Consider the following 23,058-nt stretch of genomic DNA (forward strand, 5'->3'; position numbering starts at 1 on the left):
ACCTGGGAGAAGTCTGAGTCAGCCACACAGTGATGGGAAGTTAGCTTGGTACCAGTGTTTCACTGGCAACAATGACATTCACTTGCCAGAGCAGACGGGAAACTGATTAATAAAGGTATTTATTTCAAATTAATTTTAAATGTATTATAAGTAGAGGTCTGTGATATGTTTCTGCTAATGGCCATATCAACTGCATATTGACTCAGAGACAGATCAGCTCACCCTGTCATACAACCTTGATTAATTTGCTGAGCCCAGATAATTTAACAGAACAGGAGCTCCACCAAAACCTCCTTGCACAAAATACTAATAGGTGTGTAAAGAGGGAGGTTCTCTTTCATGGTTATATGCATTCTAGCAAATGTAATTTCAGCGAAATTAAGCAGATTTCCTCACTGCAGGACTTATCAGAGCCTTTAATGTGCCATGCTCTTTTAACTTCTAAATGGGGGACATAGCATACTGTGTTTCCCACTCATCCTTTTTTTTAATTTTTTTTTATGGAGTATCACCAGGGACTAATGTGCTCCACGAATGCACTTTATAAAAAGCTGCTGAGTCTCTCAAAGCCTCAGTGTCTTCACCCTCACATTGGGGCAATATTGCGGGCCTCACTGACCTTACAGAGCTATTGGGAGATGAAATGAGAAAATGCTTGAGAAAGTGCTTTGTAAATTCTGACGAGTTATAAAAGTTTAAGAGGACATTATTAATGCATACTTATTAATAATTTACTAATGATAAAAATCTTGCCTGCCCCACTTAGATGTTGAGTTGATGAGCGTGATAATTGAAGTAACCGAGGCCCCAGGAGGTTAAGGCCTTGCCGAAGGTTGAGCAACTAGAGATGGAGTCGTAGCACAGATTCATTAAGATGACAAATACAGAAGCACTCTGAGTTTGGGAAAGCACTCTGTGCCACATCAGTTGCTTTTGCTGTTGGGATGGTTATTATTTTGACTGTCATGGAAAACAAGGCAGCAGGAAATCAGTGGCATACGCTAACCAACTGTTTGGCAGTGATGGGGAAAGGGTGCTAGACAGAGCTGGGTATAGGCTTGGACTCCTCTGCAAGCTACCTGACCTTTTCAAACCTTTGTTCTCCAGTCTGCAAAGTGGGAGTTTTATATAACACCTGCCATCCAGAGCAGGTGGAAGAACTGGAATATTCCACGGGGTATCAGGATCGGTGTCGCAGGACGATAATGTGGGAGTCGAGGCCATTCAGAGGAGAAAGCTTTCAAAAGCTCATCATGCCATTGCACACAGCTTTATGGAAAATCCTCTAAGGCTACAATTCTGAGATGGGCAGGTCAATACAGAGGGCGTGATTCTGGACCTCGGGGTGCGATGACGGGGCTATACAGCATTGACCTGAGGGGGACCCGCGGGGGAGCTGGGATTCTGACCAGGGCCTGGTGATCTATTGTAGAAGGACTCCATGCAGGAGGTGGGGCTTGGACTGAGCACCTCCCACTTCACAGGTAAGCATAGACTTGGCCCCTCATACATCTCTGGCCCTCACCAGGGCAGCCCGGGTGAGCGGTCGGGGTGTGGGGCGGGCCAGTGCCTGATAGAAANAGCACAGATTCATTAAGATGACAAATACAGAAGCACTCTGAGTTCGGGAAAGCACTCTGTGCCACATCAGTTGCTTTTGCTGTTGGGATGGTTATTATTTTGACTGTCATGGTAAACAAGGCAGCAGGAAATCAGTGGCATACGCCAACCAACCGTTTGGCAGTGATGGGGAAAGGGTGCTAGACAGAGCTGGGTATAGGCTTGGACGCCTCTGCAAGCTACCTGACCTTTTCAAACCTTTGTTCTCCAGTCTACAAAGTGGGGGTTTTATATAACACCTGCTGTCCAGAGCAGGTGGAAGAACTGTAATATTCCGTGGGGTATCAGGATTGGTGTCGCAGGACAATAATGTGAGAGTCGAGGCCATTCAGAGGAGAAAGCTTTCAAAAGCTCATCATGCCATTGCACACAGCTTTATGGAAAATCCTCTAAGGCTACAATTCTGGGATGGGCAGGTCAATACAGAGGGCGTGATTCTGGACCTCGGGATGCGATGACGGGGCTATACAACATTGACCTGAGGGGGACCCACGGGGGAGCTGGGATTCTGACCAGGGCCTGGTGATCTGTTGTAGAAGGACTCCATGCAGGAGGTGGGGCTTGGAATGAGCACCTCCCACTTCACAGATAAGCATAGACTTGGCCCCTCATACATCTCTGGCCCTCACCAGGGCAGCCCGGGTGAGCGGTCGGGGTGTGGGGCGGGCCAGTGCCTGATAGAAACCAATGGATTTACGCTGAGAGGGTGGCGCCCGCATCTCCCATTTAAGAATTCCCATAGTGAGCGTGTGTAATGACGCTCCGCGTCCTGATATAATGGCACAGTTCTATCTCGGCATTGATGCAGTGCTTTATACTTTTGAAGTGTTTTACCACCATTAATTACCTGGACTTCTAACATGCCAGATACCATCACGGGAGGAAGTGTCTTCCTTCAGAACACGGTATTCTTGTTCCTCTCCCGGTGGCGTCATTTTTAATCCGTCATATATGACTCTCTTTTTTATCTTTTCTCTCCGCCCTGTGCTTTTCTATCATCTGATTTAATCTAAGGGAATTAATGCTGATTGAAAATTTTAAAAAGTAAATAAACTTGATGCATCTTTAATTTGAAGCCATCCCTGAAATAAATTTCAGACACGCGCTGTGCTTGTTCTCTTAGTTGAGAAGAATGAGCTACATGGGAGATGGCTCAGCAGGGTCCCCTCGTCCTGAGGGCGCTCCCCAGTGTCCTGGGCCAGCAGAACTCCCCGGAGCTATTTCTTGCTTTTCCTTGTACTTAACCCAAAGGCCATCAATCAGCCTGGGAACAGGCAGGACCCAGGACAGGGATAAAGAGAATCAGGAAAGAAACCCAAAGCTTTATATTTTCACACCAGAGGGTAGGGGGACAATTTAGATCATTAATACTATTCTCTGTCAGCCCTCTTGTCACCTAAATTAGTTCTTGAATCCACCCACTGATCTCTTTCCCTGCTCAGGGCGTCAACATTTGTGGATGAGGGTAACAGTGGTACCCTGGTCTACCCATTAGATACAGGGAGGAGAGAAGCCTTGATTTGTAGGGTTTGCCCATTTCCGTGGTGTAAATACTGCACGATGGCCAATTTTGAGCTAACAACATGACATCACTAAACATGGGGATGGGAAGAGATGCACATCATTTGATACTATTTCCACCGTACAGATAAAATAGATGCTAATCATCTCCAGAGCAGAGATAATAGGAAAATGTAATAAAAGAATTAGGAAGTAATGAGTTTTGAGGATGCATTACTGTTTTTTCAATATAATTGAATTTATCTAATTGAAAGTTTATATAATGTAATTATTAATAATGATGTGTTTAACAGCCGGCTTGAAAAATTTGTAAAAATTTAACAAGAGGCGCTCACAAGCTGGTACAGGTGGACCGGCATGGGTGGGCTCCAGCACATCGTTAATTATTGCAGCCTTGTAGCAGTGTCATTGCCATCCAGCCAGAGACCACCAGGAACATATCTGCAGTTGAACCATGCTCCTTCCAGTGAGGGAGAATGTATAGCATAGGGTAGCAGGAGGCATCTCAGTAAGACATACTAGGAAGGACTTACAGGATTGAGATTTGTGTTAGATGCTTTGGAGGAAGGTTCAAGGAAACAGGGCTTGGATCTGAACTGTGTTTTTCAGGAAACAGGTAATTCTAAGATGAACGATCTTATCCCTGAAGTTGGAAGACTGGAACAAGGTTAGAGCTGTAATGGGTAAAGCAGCATCAGCCACTGGCACTAGCCCAGAAAGGGGGGTATTTGGAAATGTTTGTAGTTAGACAATGCCCATGCTGTGTGCCTGGGTTCAGACATGATTATGGAGTGGTCTTGTCTTTGACTTGACCCATGACAGCCACAGAGCGGCCGTGTCTGCTGTGGTCTGTGAAAGGGTTTATGATTATCAGAACACCAAGACCTGGCTGATAGTTCTGGCTGATGGTTCCAGGATGGCCCCTGGGAGTCAGGGGCCACTTTTCCCTCTTTAGGCTGGGATTCCAGTCTTATCCAAGCTAGGAATCCTCCTTGGTGCTCCCATAAAAACAATGAATTTATTCAGTGAACATTTGGTGAATGTTTTCTTTTCCAGTCTCTGTTCCAGGTTCTAAGAATTCAGCTAGGAATAAGATAGACGTGGTCCCTCTTTTCTTGAATTTTACATTCCTTTTTTGTTTTGTTTTGTTTTGTTCTTTTTGGGGTTTTTTTTTTAAAGATTTTATTGGGGAATTGGGGAAGGGGAACAGCCAAGTTTTTGTCCTTCAGTCTTAGTTGTGGATGGCACAGCAAGCTCAGCTCCAAGTCCAGTCGCCATCTGGCCACACATCGGCAGCTCAGGGCAGCTCAGCTCAAGGTGCCATGTTTAATCTTAGTTGCGGGTGGGCATAACCCACCATCCCATATGGGAGTCAAACCGGCAACCTTGTTGTTAGGAGCACATGCTCTCACCAGCTGAGACATCCTGCCACCTGTTGGCAGCTCAGTGGCAGCTCAGCTCGGGTGCAGCTCGCTGGCCCATGTGGGAATCGAACCAGCGACCCTGTTGCTCAGAGCTCGCGCTCTTAACCAACTGAGCCACTCGGCCGGCCCGGATTTTACATTCTAATGGAAAGAAATAAGCGATAATTTTTTAAAGAAAAGCTACAAAGCAAGAAACATAACCAATACTGATAAATGTTCTGTATAGATTTAAGATTGCGTTCTAGGGGAAATGACTGAATCGCTACTTCAGATGGGGCCCTTCTGCAGAAGGGACCATCTGAGGCTATCATCTGAATGAAATTTGAATGAATGGATAACTTGTCCATATTCTAGCCTTGTTATTTGGTTAGGGACCCATTTCCCTTCAAGACCATAAGATCCTGGGATCATTTTCACCTCCTAGCCTTTTCCAGCTGCTAGAATGTCTTCCTTGTCATTGCCATGTTTCCAGATCTTACTCACTGTGAGGCCAGTGAGGTGGTCCCTTGTCCATGAAGGCTTTGCGAGCTGCTGAAGTGTCAGACCTGCAGCAGCCATAACTTGTGTCGCATGGTGGATGGCACGGGAGCAGCTTAAATCCTGGCTCCAGGGCTGTCTTTCCGTGGGACACTGGACAGGTCTGTTAACTTTTCTGAATACTTTCCATATCTGTCCAGTGGGCGAGCTCCCTTGACATAAAGCACTAGACTTTTTTCTTTAGGTATAATTTGCAGACAACCCTAAGGACTGTATCTCATTTATCCTTGTAATCCCCACACTGAACACAGTGCTTGGCACACAGTAGGTGTTTAGAAATGTTTGGGAATAAACAGATGGGAACAATTCATCAAGGAATGTTTGTGAAATAATTGATTTCAAGTATCTCCCAGGAAGTGGGTCAAAATAAACTCTTCATTTTCATTCTTACACTAACCTCTGTTTTTCCCCTATCACTTTTATCCCTTTTATTTGCATGGTTATATTTTTTTATTTTTATCTCATGTAGTGCTATGAGAAGCCTTGGACACAAAATCACGGCTTAATAAACCTCAATATTCTGATTTACAATATTATTAGTAATATGAGGCACTCAGTAGCTCTGAAAAAGAGAGGACATTTAGAAAGTATGCCTCAAAGATATTGAAAATTAATCTGTTTGTGTTCGAAAATGTCATTTGAAAAATTGCAAATATAGTGCATACTCATTAAAGAAAATTGGGAAGTATAGAAAAATAGAAAGGAGAATAAAATACCCTAGCTCTCCTATCTAAACATAACCCCTGTTGACATTTGAGTGTGTGTATATACATATATTTTAAACGTGTAATTTTGCTTAGTTGCAACACACTGTGTGTACAATTTTATTTGCTTTTCCCCTTCACATGCCGTAAGCACTTTCCAAGCTATTGTCTCATTTCAATGGCTGCATTATATTGCAACAGCACCATAGTTCACATAGACACTCCTTATCATAGGACAGTCATTTGTCCCCATTCATTTCTATGACAACTCATGCTGCAGTAAGTGTTTGTGTGGATAAAAAAACAAAACAAAAAGCTCAAGAAACAGATGCAGATGTACATCTGAAATTGCTTCCAGAACTCTTTGCTGGTAAAGCAAACTACACGTAGTACTAGTAGTTTAAAAAAAATCTTCAAACCCCATTGGCTCCATGGGTGTAGGTTGAAAGCCTAAAAGATTTCAGAAGTTCACTGGGGCATAACAAGCAAGTTGTGTGAACTGCCTAATCGAAGCCCATTAGATTGGCATTGATTGCAATATAAAATCTTGATGACTGTAATGAATTCATTTCATAAACTCTCTAAGAAACTTAAAACCTTCCCTCTGTTGACTGAAGACTTGAAACCAACAGCTTTTTCAAGTGGAGCTGTGGCTGGGCTGGTGCATTCCCTGGGCTGATCAGCAAATTCCCTCCTAAGCCTCGCCTAACCTCCCACAGTTACTGTGAAAGGAATGGGAGATGACAACTGGAAACGTTTTTTTCTTAATTCACCAAACCTATTGAGATATAACTTGCGTTTGGCAACATGCACAGATCTTAAGAGGACAACTTGGGGAATTTGTATACATGTTGACACCTGTGTTAACGCTTTCAGATCAAGACACAGAATATTTCCAGTACCCTGGAAGGCTTTCTCATGCCCCCTCTCAGCCAGCAGCCCCTACCATAGTTACTAATAAGATGTCTATCACTATTTTGCCTATTGTTAAACTTCATCTAAGTGAAATTGTACAATATGGACCTTTTTTTCTCATCGTTATGTCTGTTGAGAGTAACCCACGTTGTTTGGGAAGCAGTAGCTCATTTAGTTTTCATTGCTGCATAGTATTCCATTGTGTGTCTATACCCATTCTACCACCGATGGACATTTTTGTTATTCCTACTTTGGGGCTATTATGATTAAATGTGCTATGGACATTTCTATATGTCTTTTGGTGAACAATAGATATAAGCGTTTAGGTGGTTTACAAAGTAGTAGTGAGAACAGTGAACCAAAAGCTATAGGACCTGAGTTCTCTTCAGAGCTCTGCCATTTCCTAGTTTTATAATTTTATGCAAATCATTTCATGTCTCTGGTCCTAAATTCTCTCAACAATAAAATGAACTCTGGGAGTTCATGGCTTTCTGACTGAATGCCTGTGTTACCTCAAGGAAAGTCTTTTCATTTCTCTGGACCTCCATTTCCTTACCTATAAAATAAATCAGTTGAATGAGATGCTCCCCCAGGGTCCCTTCCAACTGTAAATTCCATGTTCAGAAGAGTCCAACATGGTCTGCATCATAGAGATGATCATTGCTTTCCCCAGGGAAACAACCGAGTATCCTGGACGTGGCAGCTCTTCCCAAGAGCCCCACTATCCAGCAAGGGGACTTGGAGGCAGATGGCCCAGGCTTGAGTCTCAGCTGATATCTTAGGAATGTACCTCAATCTGCCTTGGTTTCCACATTTGTAAAATGGGGATAATGGGGTTTGATGGCTTCCCAGCCCAACCTGTTGTATGATACCATGGTCCTCAGCTTCCTTCAATAAGATCCCAGCCCCATGCAAGAAGACCCTTCCTGTCTTCCTGAACCGAGTACCACCCACCAACACCCAACACAGTGCCTGGTACATAGTGTGTACTGAGCAACTGTTTCCTGTATGAATGAAAGTGCTTTGTAAACTACTCGTTGCTATACCAATGTCAGCTTTCATTATTATCACACGTTATACTCTATTCACTGATGGAATCAAACCTTCAGGTAGATTTATTTATGCCCCCATGAACTTATACATGCTTCTCGTGTGCACTAACATACTACTTGCTGAGGGCTTTCCAGATGTGAGGCATGGCCTCGGCCCTTGAAAATATGCATCATCATTCAGCTAAACAAACATTTATTTCCAGAACACCTGTTACTGCACCAGGCATAGTGCCAGGTGCTGGGAATAGAAGGGTAAATAACACGTAGTTCTTTTTTCCTTCTCATTTTTATTTGTTTGCTATATTTTATTAATTTATTTAATTGGCAGGATGTTGTCGCGCCCCCCCCGCCCCCGCCCGCCATGCAATCCACCAAAGGCATTCACAGCCTATAGGGAAGGCAGATGAGTAAACAGATTATTAACAATCCCTGGTAATTGGTTTTTAATGGAAGTGTGCATAGAGCTTTATGAGAATAAAAGTGGGGACCCTGAGAAAGCCTCCCAGAGTAGGTGACATTTCATCAGGCTTTAAAGGATGAGTGGAAGCCGGCCGCTTAAAGGTAGCCTCCTAACTGACTTCCCACTTTTCTCTTTTGCCCGTCTCTGATCTACTCTCTGCAAAGGTGCTAGGAAGCTTTTAAAGGAGAAGCACAGTGTGTCATGCTCCACCCTGAAACCCGCAGTGATCTCCCCTTGCTCTGGGGCGGGGGACCCCGAGCTCCTCACCACGCCACAGAGCCGGGACTGTTCTGGACGCTGCCTCCCGCCTCCCACCGTGCTCTCACCCTCGCTCACTATGCTCAGTGGCCTCTTTCCACTTCTAGGTCAGACAAAGTTCTTTCCCTCCTCTGAGCCTTTGCCTCGGCTGTTCCCTCTGCCAGGCGTGCTCTTCTCCACCCTTCTTGCCTGGTTGCTTTGTTCTCATCCTTCCGATCTAGCGTAGCCACTCCCTCCCCTCACTGACTCAGTCTTAGGGTCTTTCGGTCCAGGCTGCACATTAAAACTACCTGGTGAATGAAATGTCTAGAAAAGGGGAGTCTATGGGAAATGAATCAGTGGGCGCCTGGGGCTGGAAGTGGGAATGGGGAGTTACTCCACATGGGCAAGGGGGATCTTTGTGGGTGATGGAAATGTTCTAGAACTGAACTGTGGGGACGGCTGCACACTCTGTAGTTTGCTAGAAATCATCGCATGGTGCACTTGCAAGGGGTGAATTTATGGTATTCTAAATTATACTTCAATAAAGCAGTTTTTAAAATTTACTTGGGGAGCTTTTTAAAAAGAGTAGTATTTGGACCCCGCTCCCAGAAATTGTGGCTTAATTGATCTAAGAATGGGGCCTAAGCACCTATAAATGTTTAAAGCTCTCCAGACAATTCTGATATACGGCCATGACTAAGAACCACTGCTCTATCTCATCACTCTGTTTATTGCTTCATGGCTCTGTAATTATCTTATTTACTTGGTGTTTACTTGGTGGTTGTCCTGGTCACACATAATCAAAGCTCCCTTAAGGGAGAGACTTGTGCCGGATCACCTTTGTACCTCTAGCATCTAGAGCACAGTAGCTGCTCAACATATGTTAAGTATATGAATAGAAAAGTGGAGAGTAGAGAGAACTCCCTTGCTAAGGCACAGAAACGTGAAAGAGCACAGCATGTTAACATGGCATGTTTGCCGAAGAGCTGCCCAGAATGGCAGACATGTAGCTGGAACTAAGATATGTCTGTAAGAATCATTCGGTCAGTGCTGAGTGGGACCCCTGAGAGCAAGGGTCCAGAGAGATGGTAACCCCACCATGCAAAATAATGTGGAAAGACCCCAGACACAGGAAATAAAGGTGTTTTGTATAGGAACCCAGAAATACAGAATGCAGCATTCAGGGAAAGGACTGTCTCTCCCCTTCCGAACTATACACCCTCAGAGGAGGAAAAATATGCAGTTGAGGATTTTAAGACCTATGTCACCATCTCAAAGAGAAGGCTGCACCCCCATGTGAACTACAGCATTATTTTCAATAGCTAAGACATGGAAACAAAGTATCATTGACAGATGAAGGGATAGAGAAAATGTGGAATATATACACAATGGAATATTATTTGGCTGTAAAAGTTGTGAAAATCTTGCCATTTATGACAAAATACATGAACCTTGAGGGTACTATGCTAATTGAAAGAGACAGAAAAAGACAGACACTGTGTGATCTCCATTATATGTGAAATCTGAGAAAACCAAACTCATAGAAACAGAGAATAGATTGGTGGTTGCCAGAGACATGGAGTGAGGGATGGGGGAGATGGGTGAAGGTGGTCAAAGGATACAAACTTTCAGTTATCAGATAAAAAGTTTCTGGGGATGTAATGTCCAGCATGGTGTCTATAATTCACAATTCTATATTGTATATTTGAAAGTGGTTAACAGAGTAGATTTTAAAAGTTCCCACCACACACAAAAAAATGTAACTATGTGAGGTGATGGATATGTTAATTAACCTTATTGTGGCAATCATTTTGCAATATATACATATGTAATATCACTACATTGTACACATAAACTTAAACAATGTTATATGTCAATTATATTTCAATAAAGCTGGTGGGGGGGGGCGGGGGGAGACCTTATGGCAAAAAGAAAGTGCTCTCACCTATAAACCTATGCAAGCCTTTATGGATATTTTTGCATTCAGTAAGATAAAACAACAGATAGATTACAAAATAATAAAAATATAAATGGCATTGCGTACATATTTAATTAGTAAAAATGGGCTAGAAAGTTTTCAGGCTCTCCTCCCCCCATTTCAATTAGATGTGTGTAACTTCATTTTGCATTGTTGCAGGCAGTTCTCCTGGGAAAGCAAATTTATTTTTTCTCTTTGAATTCTCCATCCAAGTTGGAAGAGTGAAGACAGGGATCTAAGTCCAAGTCTTGGCAAAAACCGAGGGTACTGGTAGAAACAGAAGCTTATTTCCATAAGGGGAAGGCACACTGTCTAACCTGAAGTCAAAAGTTAACCATGAACAGGCTGCAGAGGGAACCCCGTAGACAGAAATGAGAATCTAGGACTGGAGAGATCTTGGGGAAACAGCATAGGATAAGCAAGATGGGATAAACTTGCCCAGAGCTCAGCAAGGGTAGCTACCTTCCTTTCCTGTACATGTGATTCCCATTTGGTACTCCTTATCCCGGTTTCCTGACTTAAAAAGTTTCTTTGTGCTAGTTCACATTACTACAGACTGCTTGGGCTGAAAATTCAGAAGCAGGAATGCAAGAGGGATAGCTCACAACAAAGTGTTGAACAGAGTTAATGAAAGCAACCCAGTTCTGTTTTGGAGGATGTCTGAGACCAACAGGGATTTTAACTTTTAGAATAGTTCACAGTCATGCAACCATCTGTGCGAGGAGTGATATCGCAAAATCATGGGTTAGTGTCAGCACCTCCTAGTTTGCAACATCATGGAAGACAATGCTAATTTCTACACCTGAGGAGCTTGCATGAAGATGATTGCAAAGCTATTTAAGATCATAAATATGTAAGCTGAGAAGAAAAGGTTCCCCAGCATAGCCCTTTGTTACTAAACATAATTATCTGATTTCTCAAAAGAGGATACATGCTGACCTCAGGTCTCCTAATGAAATGGAGATGCAGATTTTTATCTGTTTTGTCTATGTCGGTAACTAAGAATCTGCAGCTTAAACCCATATCAGGCCAAGTTAAAGGCCAAGAAGAGGTCAAGGAAAGCTGCACACATTTTGTATTATTCTTGAAAAGTTTTCCACAAATGATAACAAGTTTAACCGCTGTCAATAGAAGATTAACTTTGCCTAAATAAATCTCATTTGTTCAAGAAAAATAGTAGCATGAGGCACCCTGGCCTATAGTTTGTTAAGAAAGTAACTAACCTCTCTGGCCAGGCTTCTTTGTGAGAGTGACATCGTCTTTAAACCCTGTGTGGCAATCCCTGATCCATCGCCATGATGGCTGGGGAAAACAGGGCGACCTGGAAGTCCAACTGCTTCCTTAAGATCATCCAGCTTCTGGATGATTATCCAAAATGCTTCACTGTGGGAGCAGACAATGTGGGCTCCACGCAGATGCAGCACGGATCTGCACGTCCCTGCGCGGGAAGGCGGTGGTGCTGATGGGCAAGAACACCATGACGTGCAAGGCCCTCGAGGGCACCTGGAAAACCACCCAGCTCTGGAGAAACTGTTGCCTCATATCCAGGGGAATGTGGGCTTTGTGCTCACCAAGGAGGACCTCACTGAGATCAGGGACATGCTGCTGGCCAATAAGATGCCAGCTGCTGCCCGTGCTGGTGCCATTGCTCCTTGTGAAGTCACTGTGCCAGCCCAGAGCACACTGGTCTGGGGCCCGAGAAGACCTCTGTCTTCCAGGCTTTAGGCATCACCACTAACATCTCCAGGGGCACCATTGAAACCCTGAGTGATGTGCAGCTGACTAAGACTGGAGACAAGGTGGGAGCCAGCGGAGCCACACTGCTGAACATGCTGAACATCTCCCCCTTCTCCTTTGGGCTGCTCTTCCAGCAGGTGTTGGACAATGGCAGCATCTGCATCCCGGAAGTACTTGACATCACAGGGGAAGCTCTGCACTCCCGCTTCCTGGAGGGTGTCCGCAATGTTGCCAGCGTATGTCTGCAGAGTGGTTCCCAGTTGTTGCATCAGTATCCCATTCTGTCATCAATGGGTACAAGTGCGTACTGGCTCTGTCTGTGGAGACTGATTACACCTTCCCACTTGCTGTAAAGGTCGAGACCTTCTTAACTGATCCCTCTGCATTTATGGCTGCTGCCACCACTGCTGCAGCTCCAGCCACGGTTGAAGCAAAGGAAGAGTCAGAGGAGTCAAAGGAGGATATGGGATTTGGTGTCTTTGACTTAATGCCCAAAAAGCAACCAGCACAGCCAACTTTATTTGTGAAATAAGGAAAATAAAAGGCTTACTTCTCTTAAAAAGAAAAAAAAGAAAGAAACTAACCAAGTTTTTTCTATGATTTATATATCCAAGTTTTATGGTTATGTGATATTCGTCCAACCAATTTTTTGAAGGGGGCAAAAATATACCTTCTTTGAAGATGGGTGAATTATATGCCAAACCCATTCAGGTGTGATCATGCCCTGGTATTTATGCAAACAGGTTGGCAAGGGTCAAGTCTGCCAGTCAGAAGTGACTTGAACTCTTCTGGGGGCCAGGGAATCTTTATCTGCTAATTAGATTGTGCTAACACTTTATCTATTAATTAGATTGTGGTAAGTGGATTACTAAGAAAGGAGCATACTTACACCCAATGCTGGAATAATACCTCCCAATGCGTGACTAAGAAGGCAGCCAGGAAAGTAGTCTGTGACTCCCCCTGAAGGCTCTTCCCAGGGCAAGGTAGCCATTCACCACTTAATTAGCAAACCGAGTTGTAGAGAGTAGCCTAATGCTCCTAAATCAACTAAAACTAGAACTTAAAAAGAAGAACTATGTACATTTCTACCTTTCCTGAAATGTGGTATGTCTTCGCTTATTTCTCCACACCCTTTTTTCCCCCAACACCACCAAAAAAAGAAACAAACAAAAAACCAAATCAACAGGAAGAAAAGCAAGTGGAAATAAACCCAAACTTTTTCATGATTTGAAAATTTCCAGAAAGTTTTCATTGTTAGGTTAGATCGTACAGCAGGGACAGAGACGCAGAAATCAGGATGTGGAGAGAAGAGGCAGTCAATGAGGAAATGAGGTGTCCAGCCGCGGTCTGGAATACAGGGGCTCGGGCAAGGCAAGGAGTAGGAAGCTTCCCCGCTCTGGCTGCCATTTTGGATCAGTGATGGCTGCGGGAGGGGACACTCCAATCCCAGAAGGATGGAGGGCAGGACTGTTGCTCCAGGAACCTTGGACTGAGTTCCCCTTTCTCATCAGCTCTCAGGGTCTATACCTCAAACCCACCCCCCTGAAGCCTTCCAGCTAGACTTTCTTAGTTGCCTACAAATTGGAGATTTGAGTCCTATCCATTTTCTGGTAGGGTTTCAAGTGATGTCAGGGAAAGTAAGGGGAAAATTGGCATGTGCTGAGGTAGGTTAATTCTCCATTTGAGTCTGGAGTAGCATGTTAATCCATTAGCCAGAGGGGTGTCTGGGCATGACTGGCAGGGTCCTGAGATGGAGACGTAAGTCTTGCTGTCTGCTCGCTTCACTTACTGTCAATAAGATAGCTATTGTATTGCTATTGGAGAAGATGGGCAGGTTCAGCAGAACCTGGAAGCAGATATAACTTGGTTACTTGGAAGCAAGTGGCACTGCAGAGGTGTCCATTTGCTGTTATCATGTCTTAATGGGCATGGAACAAAAGGATGGAAGTGGCTGAGTCCTTCCTCATCACAGCTTCAGTGTCATCTGCATGTTAAAGGGACATAGAGACATTCTGTGGATGCCCCTAACCGAGGCCCCTCAGGCTGAGCCCTTACCCAGCAGCCCTCTCTCACTGTAGACTTAATCTTCAGATGCCCTTTGGCTCAAATGTAGAAAGCATTTATGGTTTTCAAATTTCAGGCACGAGTCCTCCCTCCAAGCAGGGCCTGCATTAGGCTGGGGCCAACAGAGAGATGTATCAACGTGGTTCCCACACAGAAAGCATCCTTCTTCTTCAATGCCATGGATTACTGGTGCTTGGCACTTACGAGGACCACATGAGTTAAAATATGCAAAGCCTTTTTGAATAGTGCATGGCACCAAGAGAGCAAGAGACAAGAACTCGCAATTGTTATCGTTACCCCCATTTGCCAATGAGAAAATGGAGCTTCAGGGAGATGAAATAAGTTGTCCCACTGTTGTTTGACAAAAAGCAGAACCAAGGTGGAAAGCAGGTATACTTGCTTCCGAATCTTTCCTTCTAGCATGCTGTCTCCATGAGGGAAACTAAGAGAAGATTATAACCAAGAGACCCCGTCCTATCTCCTGCCCCTGCCAGAAGCATAGACAGGCTTCTGATCAATAATGGTGTACAACTCTGAAGCAGCCTCTGAATCCTCCTCAACACAGCACACAGCCACTTCACATCACGTGGAACCCGGATGAAAAATGGAGCTACTTGCCACCTCTGAGTTGTGATCTCCAACCCTTAGGCATCAAGACCCTGTGCAGCACACCTTGCAATCCTTGCCCTTGTGAAGTGTCATCGGTTGTGGTCAATATGGATTGTTCTCTGAGCAGTAGGCCTGAAATGAAGACTTCAGAATGACAGTGTCACACGTTTCCAGTACAGGCACTGCTCTGAGAATTACACACCTCAAGCACCATGATCAAAGACTTCGAGGTGTCCCTGGGTTAGATGCCTGTCATCAAACATGGGTCGTCTTACACGAGAATGCCTTATTTCACTGTAATTTTCGTGACGTACTCTAAACCTGGAATCATTGAGAGCAAAATGCTGGGCAGCACTGTCACAACGTCCACCAGGCACGGCAAGGCATCTCACTGTTCTTTCTAGATGTCATTTGAGAAAGATTGCCCCTGATCACTATTTTTTCTTAATGCCTTTCCCCACAAGAACATTCTATAGCTCATGCAAAGTCCCTGTATATGGAACATAGGACTGAAGAGCTTCGTATTTCCCCCCCTCTGGTGTGAAAATTAGAAAGTAGGTTCATGCTGTAAGGCAAGTGTAGGAGAGGCTGCCTATGATGAAGCTATTCTGTCTGTCCCAGATGAGCCTGGTTAAATTGCAAGAGGGTGACAGGAATTCTCCCTGGTTCCCCAGGGCGGCTGCAGATTCACTGACAACCAAAAGGTAGATGGGTAGCGCTTTTATTCATCCTGTTGTCTGTCAGTCAACAGCTCGGACTGCTCATCACACACACAAAAGTGAACATGTATGTGGTTTTCACTCTCCTCAGTGGAAGCTGCCACTGGAGGCCAGATGTCTCTCACCACAACAAAGCACTCTCCTTGTTTATGCCAGCCACATCTCATCACTGGGGAGAGAAAAGATGCTTGACAGGCTTCGGAGGCAGACATGACCTCCAGTCCCTGAGGGAGAGGCAGGCTCTTTCCGTGCCCAGGCCTCCCTCCCTACAGGGAGACAAAAGATACCCAGGCAGACCAGGGACTCCTACTACGGGGCTATAGTAGGGATGAGAAGGCAGGTTGGACCAGGTAGGGCAGGTACTTCACCTGGACACACCTGCTGAATTTGATGGAGACTGGGGGTCAAGAATGGATACCCAAATACCATTAACCTAGGAAAGGTGTGTGAGCCTAAAATTTGAGCCTGAAGATAGAAAGGTCTTTCTGCTGAATCAATTTCATTCAGGTGCTACTAACCTTTCTTAACCGTGTACCGTATTTCATTGGTTCTAAGACATTTTTCCACATTTTCACATTTCTAAAACTAGAAACTGGCCTATAATTGATAATCTGTCACAGTTTACTTGGCAGGGTTTTTTCTTTCTTGGTGGTACATAAAATAATTGTGCATTTTACAATCTACAGCATCACCGGTTTCATAAAGTATGGTTAACATGGCCAAATACGGTGTCAGGTACCTTTATAGGAGTTATCTCATGTAATTCATTTTTTTATAGACGCTTTCTTAAGATACCATACAATTCATCCATCTACAGTGTACATTTCAGTGTTTTGTCTATTCACAGAGTTGTGTAATCATCACCACCATCAATTTTTATCATCCCATAAAGAACACCTATATCCAATATATATCCATTTCACCCCAACCCATCCAGCCTGGGCAACCACTGATCTACTTTCAATCCCTGTAAGATTTGCCTATTCTGGACATTTTATATAAATGGAATCATATTATATGTGGCCCTTTGTGTCTGGATTGTTTCATTTAGCATAATGTTTTCAAGCTTCATCCATGTTGTAGCAGGTATCAGTCCTTCATTTTTTTTTATGAATGAGTTATTCCATTGTACGGTTATACTTTTTTTTATCCATTCATCAATTTATGGACATTTGGATTGTTCTCGGCCCTTTTGCTTTTATGAATAACAATGCTATGAACATTGTATACAAGTTTTTGTGTAGACATATGTTTTTACTTCTCTTGAGTATATACCCAAGAGTGGAATTGCTATGTCAGATGGTAACTCTATGTTGAGGCTCTTTGAGGGACTGCCAGGCTGTTTTCCAAAATGGCTGCACTAGCTTACATTTCTACAAGTAGTATCTGAGGGTTCTAATTTTTCCACATCCTTGTCAACACTTGTAATCATCTGATTTTTTTGAGCTAACCATCCTTGTAGGTATGAAGTGACATCTCATTGTGGTTTTGATTTGTATTTCCCTGATAACTAATGATGGTAAGAATCTTTTCATTCTGCTTATTTGCCATTTATATATCTTTTGTGGAGAACATTCAATTTATTTATCTATTTATTTTTTGCCAAAAACTTTTATTGAGCATTTACCATAGTCTAGGTATGTGGGATACCTATTGCATCAATGGCCCCAATTCTTCTCTCCCCTCTGTAGCCATATCCTTTGCCAAATAACTTGGTAGCACCCTCTCATTCAGAGCTGGAACTTAGCCACATGCCCTGCTTTGTCCAATGAGATGTTAGGAGACAGCGCCCAGTCTAGCCTGCTGGACGATGAGCTATTTCGGGGGTCGGCAAACTTTTGAGATGGAAGAGCCAATCCTGTCCCTCACAACAATTTAAAAATTATTCGGGAAAAAAAAAAAACTATGGACTTGGGATGATAATGATATGTCAGTATCGGCTCACCGATTGTAACGAGTTTATACTCTAATGGGGATGTTGATAATGGGAGAGGCTGTGCATGTGTGGGGACAGGAAGTACGTGGAAAGATCTGTACCTTCTCTTCAATTTTGCTGTGAATCTAAAACTGCTCTTTAAAAATAAAGTCTTTAGAAAAGAAAAAAAGAAAAAAAACTATTCGAGAACCATCAAACAAATGAAATCACCATTAGGTGAATAACATCCTTGAAAAATTTTATAAATGAAACTATGATAGTTTTATTTTCATTTTCAGTTTTACTTCAGAGCCACACGTATGTACCCAAAGAGCCACATGTGGCTCACGAGCCACAGTTTGCCGATACCTGAGCTATATGATGCAGAGCCAAGTTGCCCCATCATCCCAACCAAGGCCATCCTACAATAGATTAGCCAATAGCCAGGCAACTCCTAAACATGTGAGCAGACCTAGCAATTCTGCGGAGCTGTCTAGATGACTCACAGCTCACGACAGACACATGAGCAAATCCAGCTTAGAGCACCTGAACCCCAAAGACTCATGAGCTACATAAATGTTTGTTGTTACCTGCCACTGAGGGTTTGTGATTGTTTGTTTTGCAGCATTATCATGGGACTAGATAACTGACACCAGACAGTATCTTAAGTACTGAGCATAGCAAGATGAAAGACACAATCCCAACCTTCAAGGGACCATAATGAATTAGGGAAGGCAGAAATGTACCAAACAGTGACAATGCTTCCTAGGTGTTCTCACCAATTTCCCTACCTTGTGCATTTGACTAGCTCCCTTGATGTTCACTGAAATGTATCGTGTACCCACATCATGTTCTTCCTGGAACTATTAAAAATGTTTGGTGATACGCAGAGTTGGCATTTTTTTTTTTTTTTTTTTTTTTGCTGCAAAAAGCTTTATTGTTTCAATTTGGTCCACGGTATGGGAGAGGGGCCTGGGGTGGTTAGAAGGCAGCCTAGCTATTTCAGGGAGAGGCTCAGGCTTAAGCCCAACGCCAGGGAATGCAGAGGGGCCCCTCAAAGGCCTATGGGCTCCAAAGGCTCCTAGTTGTGCTTGAGGGTGAGCCTTTCGAAGAGATACTCGCCAAGCCCAGCCTGGAGGCTGGCCAGCCTGCGGAGGTTAGTCAGGTGATCGCGCATCTTCTTGATGAGTTTCACCTCCTCATCCAGGAAGTGGTTCTCCAGGAAGTCACAGGCATGGGGGTCTGCACGGGCAGAACCCAGGGCATGCAGATCCAAAAGGGCCTGGTTCAGGTTCTTCTCCATGGCCATAGCAACTTCCATGGCATCCTGAGTTTTACCCCACTCATCTTGGAAAGGCTTCTGCAGGTCCTGGAAGAGGGCGTGACTGCCACGCTGGTTTTGCATTTTCAAGAGACGTTCCGCACCCTCCCGCTTCTCCTCCGCCAACTCACGGAAGAAGTGGCTCATGCCCTCTAGAGCCACATCGTCGCCGTCGAAATAGAAGCCCAGAGAGAGGTAGGTGGAGGAGGCTCGCAGATGCAAGTCGACCAGGTGGTGGACGGCGGCCTCCATCTCTGTGGAATAATTTCGACAAACTTGGGAGCTCATGGTTGCTCAGCAGTAAGGAGTTAAGTGCAAATAACGGTGTTAGCTGGTCTCGGAGGCCAAGGATGGCTGCGTTGGTTCCAAAGGTTGAGACTGGAAAAGAGGTTGGACGGTGGTCGGAGGCTGGAAGAAGGGGCGTCCCTAGGTCTGTTCAGTCCAAACACTGTTGAAGCAAGAGACAGATCCGGGGGACAGCCGAGAAAACTCGGCATAAAATTTTAATTATGAATCTTGGTAGCCCAAATTAGTGTACTTGCAAAGCTTTAATTAAAAGTTACTACTTCATATTTCTCCCAAGTTCGGCCCTAATGAAGTGGTTTATTATCCTTCCAAGTCTGTGTCTTAAGGCTTCTCTGGTTTCTCTTGCCTTTTCCTTGCGGTATCTTGATTTGGCCATACTTGGGCTTCACATTAGTGACAATGCAGCTTTAAGCCAACTTAAAAAACTCCTCAAGCTGTGTTAGCGTTTATGGTTGCGTCTTCCATGTTGACACTTCATCACACGTTTTCACTATGGTTAGCACAGCGAGATGTGCGAAAACCAAGGTGTTAAGCTGGATCTCTAAAGTAGACTTTTTCTTTTTTCTTTTCTTTATTCCCCCCCCCCTTTTTTAAAGTTTTTTCAAATGATAACTAAACAACTTCATATCAGGGATATTATAAACCAGAGGTTTTAGCCCTTTTAGTGATATAGTTAGGTGTCTTTGAGCTTCTAATGAAAGCTATGGTGTTCCAAAAAACAAGCACAGGTGTTTGTATACGATGGCATACATTTTCAGAGACTCATCTCTAAAGCCTCCGGGTCTTTTGAAAGCCTTGAGGACCTGCCCTAGAGGACTCATATAGAGGAAATGTGAGCTTCCAAAGGGTGGCAGAGTTCTATTAACTAATTTTTGGTCAATCAATGTGGTTGCCTAGCCAAGTCTGCATGTGTTATACATGTGAACATGAGAAAAACAGGAAGTAAGTATTGGCCCTCAGTAAGGGCCAGGGCAGTGTACCTGGTGGGAAAGAGAAAAACATAAGAAATCAGGGGATTTGCTTCTAGTCCCTTCTCTGTCAGGGCTTTGCCAGGGGTTCAAAGCCATCACTTGCTCTCACGGGGCAATTGTGTCCTCTTTGATAAAACTTGTAGGGTAGAGAGAAGGGATTGGAATGACAATGAATGGCTCCCCAGATGCTAGTCTGTGGATGCCTGCTGGGCTGGCTACATCCAAATCATTTGGAAGGCTTGTTGAAAAAAACTATTTTGTTGTTGTTTTACCTCTAGATATTCTGATTCACTAGATCAGGGAGTAGGTGAGACCCAGGAATCTGTGATTTTTGAAAGCTCCCCAGGTGATTAGGATGATCAGTAGGTATGGTCAATTGTATGAACCACTGGATTAAATGACCCTCAGGGTCACTGCCAGTACCAGCACTCCATGAGTCAGTGTTTGTATGTGTGTGTGTGCGCGCGCGTGTGTGTGTGCTATGAATTAGGACAGAGTGGCATTTGCAGCTTGAACCTGGGAAGTCCACAGGAACAGCAGAAGTTTGCACAGTGTGGACAAATGCACGATCATTTACACGCTGCCTGATGTCCTCAGGGGCTATTCCATGCCCAAGCTGGTTGTGTCAGCCACCAACATCTGGGGCTGTCTGTGACAAACTTGCCTGCCTCCCCGATGCTGGAGATGTACTCCAGAGCTGTGCAGAGGCTCTCTGAGTCCATATTCCATCTGATGGGCAGCTGTTCTAGCAGACACAGCTGGCAGAAGGTCTGCAAGTAGGAACTTGTATACCTGGGGTGCTTTTTTTGGGTGGAGAAAGGGGAGATGTTTTTAAAGATGAGGCTAATGACAATAATTGTTAATGAGGTCCTCATCTTTAAAGACACTCATTATGTGTTTTGTAGAAAAAAGCACCAGAGTCTCTGACAGCTGTGGGGGTTGGCATTGTAGTGACCTTTCCAAGCCTTGGTGGTTTCAGGGAAAGCAGCAGTGCCCTTAACACAGATGCTGGAGACATTGGCAATGGACAAAACTTTGGGGAGTTAGAGAGGAAGGAGATGGAATGACAGATGCTACATCGTAATTAGGGGAAGGTGTCTCTGATTTGAAGTGCTTCAGGTAACATGACTACAGGTAGGGAAAAAGCCCAGAGCAACACAATTTTATGTCTTTTGTAAATTTAGCTTTAATCCCAAGCTAGAGTGGTCAAGAATTCACGAGTTTGACTTGAATTATCTAAAAAGATTTAAACCAGGAGGTAGTAGGTCTTCTTGTCTGTTCCATTGACTCACTCTCCTTCCTATCCCCTTCACCTCAAAAGATACAGGTGTCTCTTCATGGTGCCTTAGAATATTCTCAGGACAGTGTAGACATGGCACTTGAACTTGAAGTTCCTGGGGGTGATGGGAGCATGTTGGTCTTCTTTGAAATCTGGCCATCTACAGCTTCTGCATTCTTCAGTAGAAATGGCATTGGGCCACTGATAGGGGAGGTGAACTCTGGTCAGACTCTCTCACTAATTTCCATGAAATCCTGGTCATGGCACATTCCAGTCTCTTCCTCTTAAAAAAGAATTGGGACAAGAAGCTTATAAAATGCCTTCCCTCTGTAACATCCAACTCCATGTTCCTGGTCCATGGGTGGCCTTAGGAAAGGTCAAGAACCAGGTTGTCAGAGAGATGGTGAGTAGAACCTGCTTCCAGTCACACTGCTGCCATTTACTAGACACTTCTGCCCCATTCCAGACTACCGTTTCTCATTCTATAAAATAAAGCTTCTAGATAAATCCCTCTGGCTCCTAGGACTATTTTTTAGACCAGTTTTAGGTTCACAGCGAAATTGAGAGGAAGGTTCAGAATTTCCCATACTCCCCCTGCCCTCACATATAGATAGCTCCCCCACTGCCATTATCAACATGCCCCACCAGAGTGGCACATTTGTTACAATTGATGAACCTATATTGACACACTATTATCACCCAAAGTCCATAGTTCACATTAGGGTTGAATCTAATTCTTGATGGTGTACATTACATTCTATGAATGTGGACCGATGTATAATGAATGACATGTATCCATCATTATAATATCATACAGAATATTTGACTGCCCTGCAAATCCCCTGTGCTCTGCCTATTCATCTCTCTCGCCTCCACTCCACCCCTGGCCACCACTGATCTTTTCACTGTCTCCATAATTTTACCTTTGCCAAGATATCAGATAGTTGGAATCATACAGTATGTAGCATTTTCAGATTGGCTTCTTTCTAGGACTCTTTTATGCCATGATTTTCTTGCGCTTAGGATTCTCCCCCACTGTCACCTACCCTCCACTCCATTTTTGCAAAGTGGGGTAGGGGTGAGGGGGCTTTACATATTCATAAGCATTAGCATATATGTTCCTTCCTACAAGTGCCCAGTGCAGTGCTGCCCTGTGGCCACCACGAGTGTGGGTGAGGGCTGCTGAGGACACTCCATGCCTCCTCGGGGTCTGCTCTGAGGTCTGTCAGCCCTGGTCAGCTCCCAGGGAGGCTATGTTGAGTAAGGGCACTTGTGTCCTTTACCTCCTGGAGGAAGCTTATGCCAAGAAGCACAGATCTGCATCCAAAGACACCTTGGTAAAGTTGATGTAAAACAGAACCTCAATCACCCACAATTCTTATGGAAGCCGTGTTCTGGTTAGTTGAATCTTCTGGTTGACTTTTCAATGGCTAAAAGTCATTTTTGTTTCCTTTTCAATGGCTCACTTGTTTCCAAAATGTGTAATTCTGTTCTTCTTCTTTGGTAAGTGGAGCACACTGGTAATAATGGAATCATTATATCCTGTGAGAAGGGAACACATTGGTGAGAATGGCTGCGGCACCCCTGGGGACTCATCGCATTATTCTGAATGTTGGTTCTCACTGTTCCATCTGAGGAGGAAGGTGGTGCCAGAGACAGCTCTAAATAGGGACCAAGCCCAGGAAA

General features: G+C 44.2%; 1 protein-coding gene and 2 pseudogenes across 1 annotated transcript in view; 2 read left to right on the forward strand and 1 right to left on the reverse strand.

Moving 5' to 3' along the window:
- The window catches only part of LOC109373994 (carbonic anhydrase-related protein 10-like), a 413,587-nt gene that overhangs the window by 347,659 nt on the left and 42,870 nt on the right, over positions 1-23,058 (forward strand). The window lies entirely within an intron of this gene.
- Positions 11,750-12,720, forward strand: LOC109373992 (60S acidic ribosomal protein P0 pseudogene; annotated as a pseudogene).
- On the reverse strand, positions 18,538-19,104 carry LOC109373991 (ferritin light chain pseudogene; annotated as a pseudogene).

The sequence above is a fragment of the Hipposideros armiger genome, unplaced genomic scaffold (genome assembly GCF_001890085.2).
Source record: "Hipposideros armiger isolate ML-2016 unplaced genomic scaffold, ASM189008v1 scaffold_771, whole genome shotgun sequence".
In the NCBI taxonomy this organism is placed as follows: Eukaryota; Metazoa; Chordata; class Mammalia; order Chiroptera; family Hipposideridae; genus Hipposideros; species Hipposideros armiger.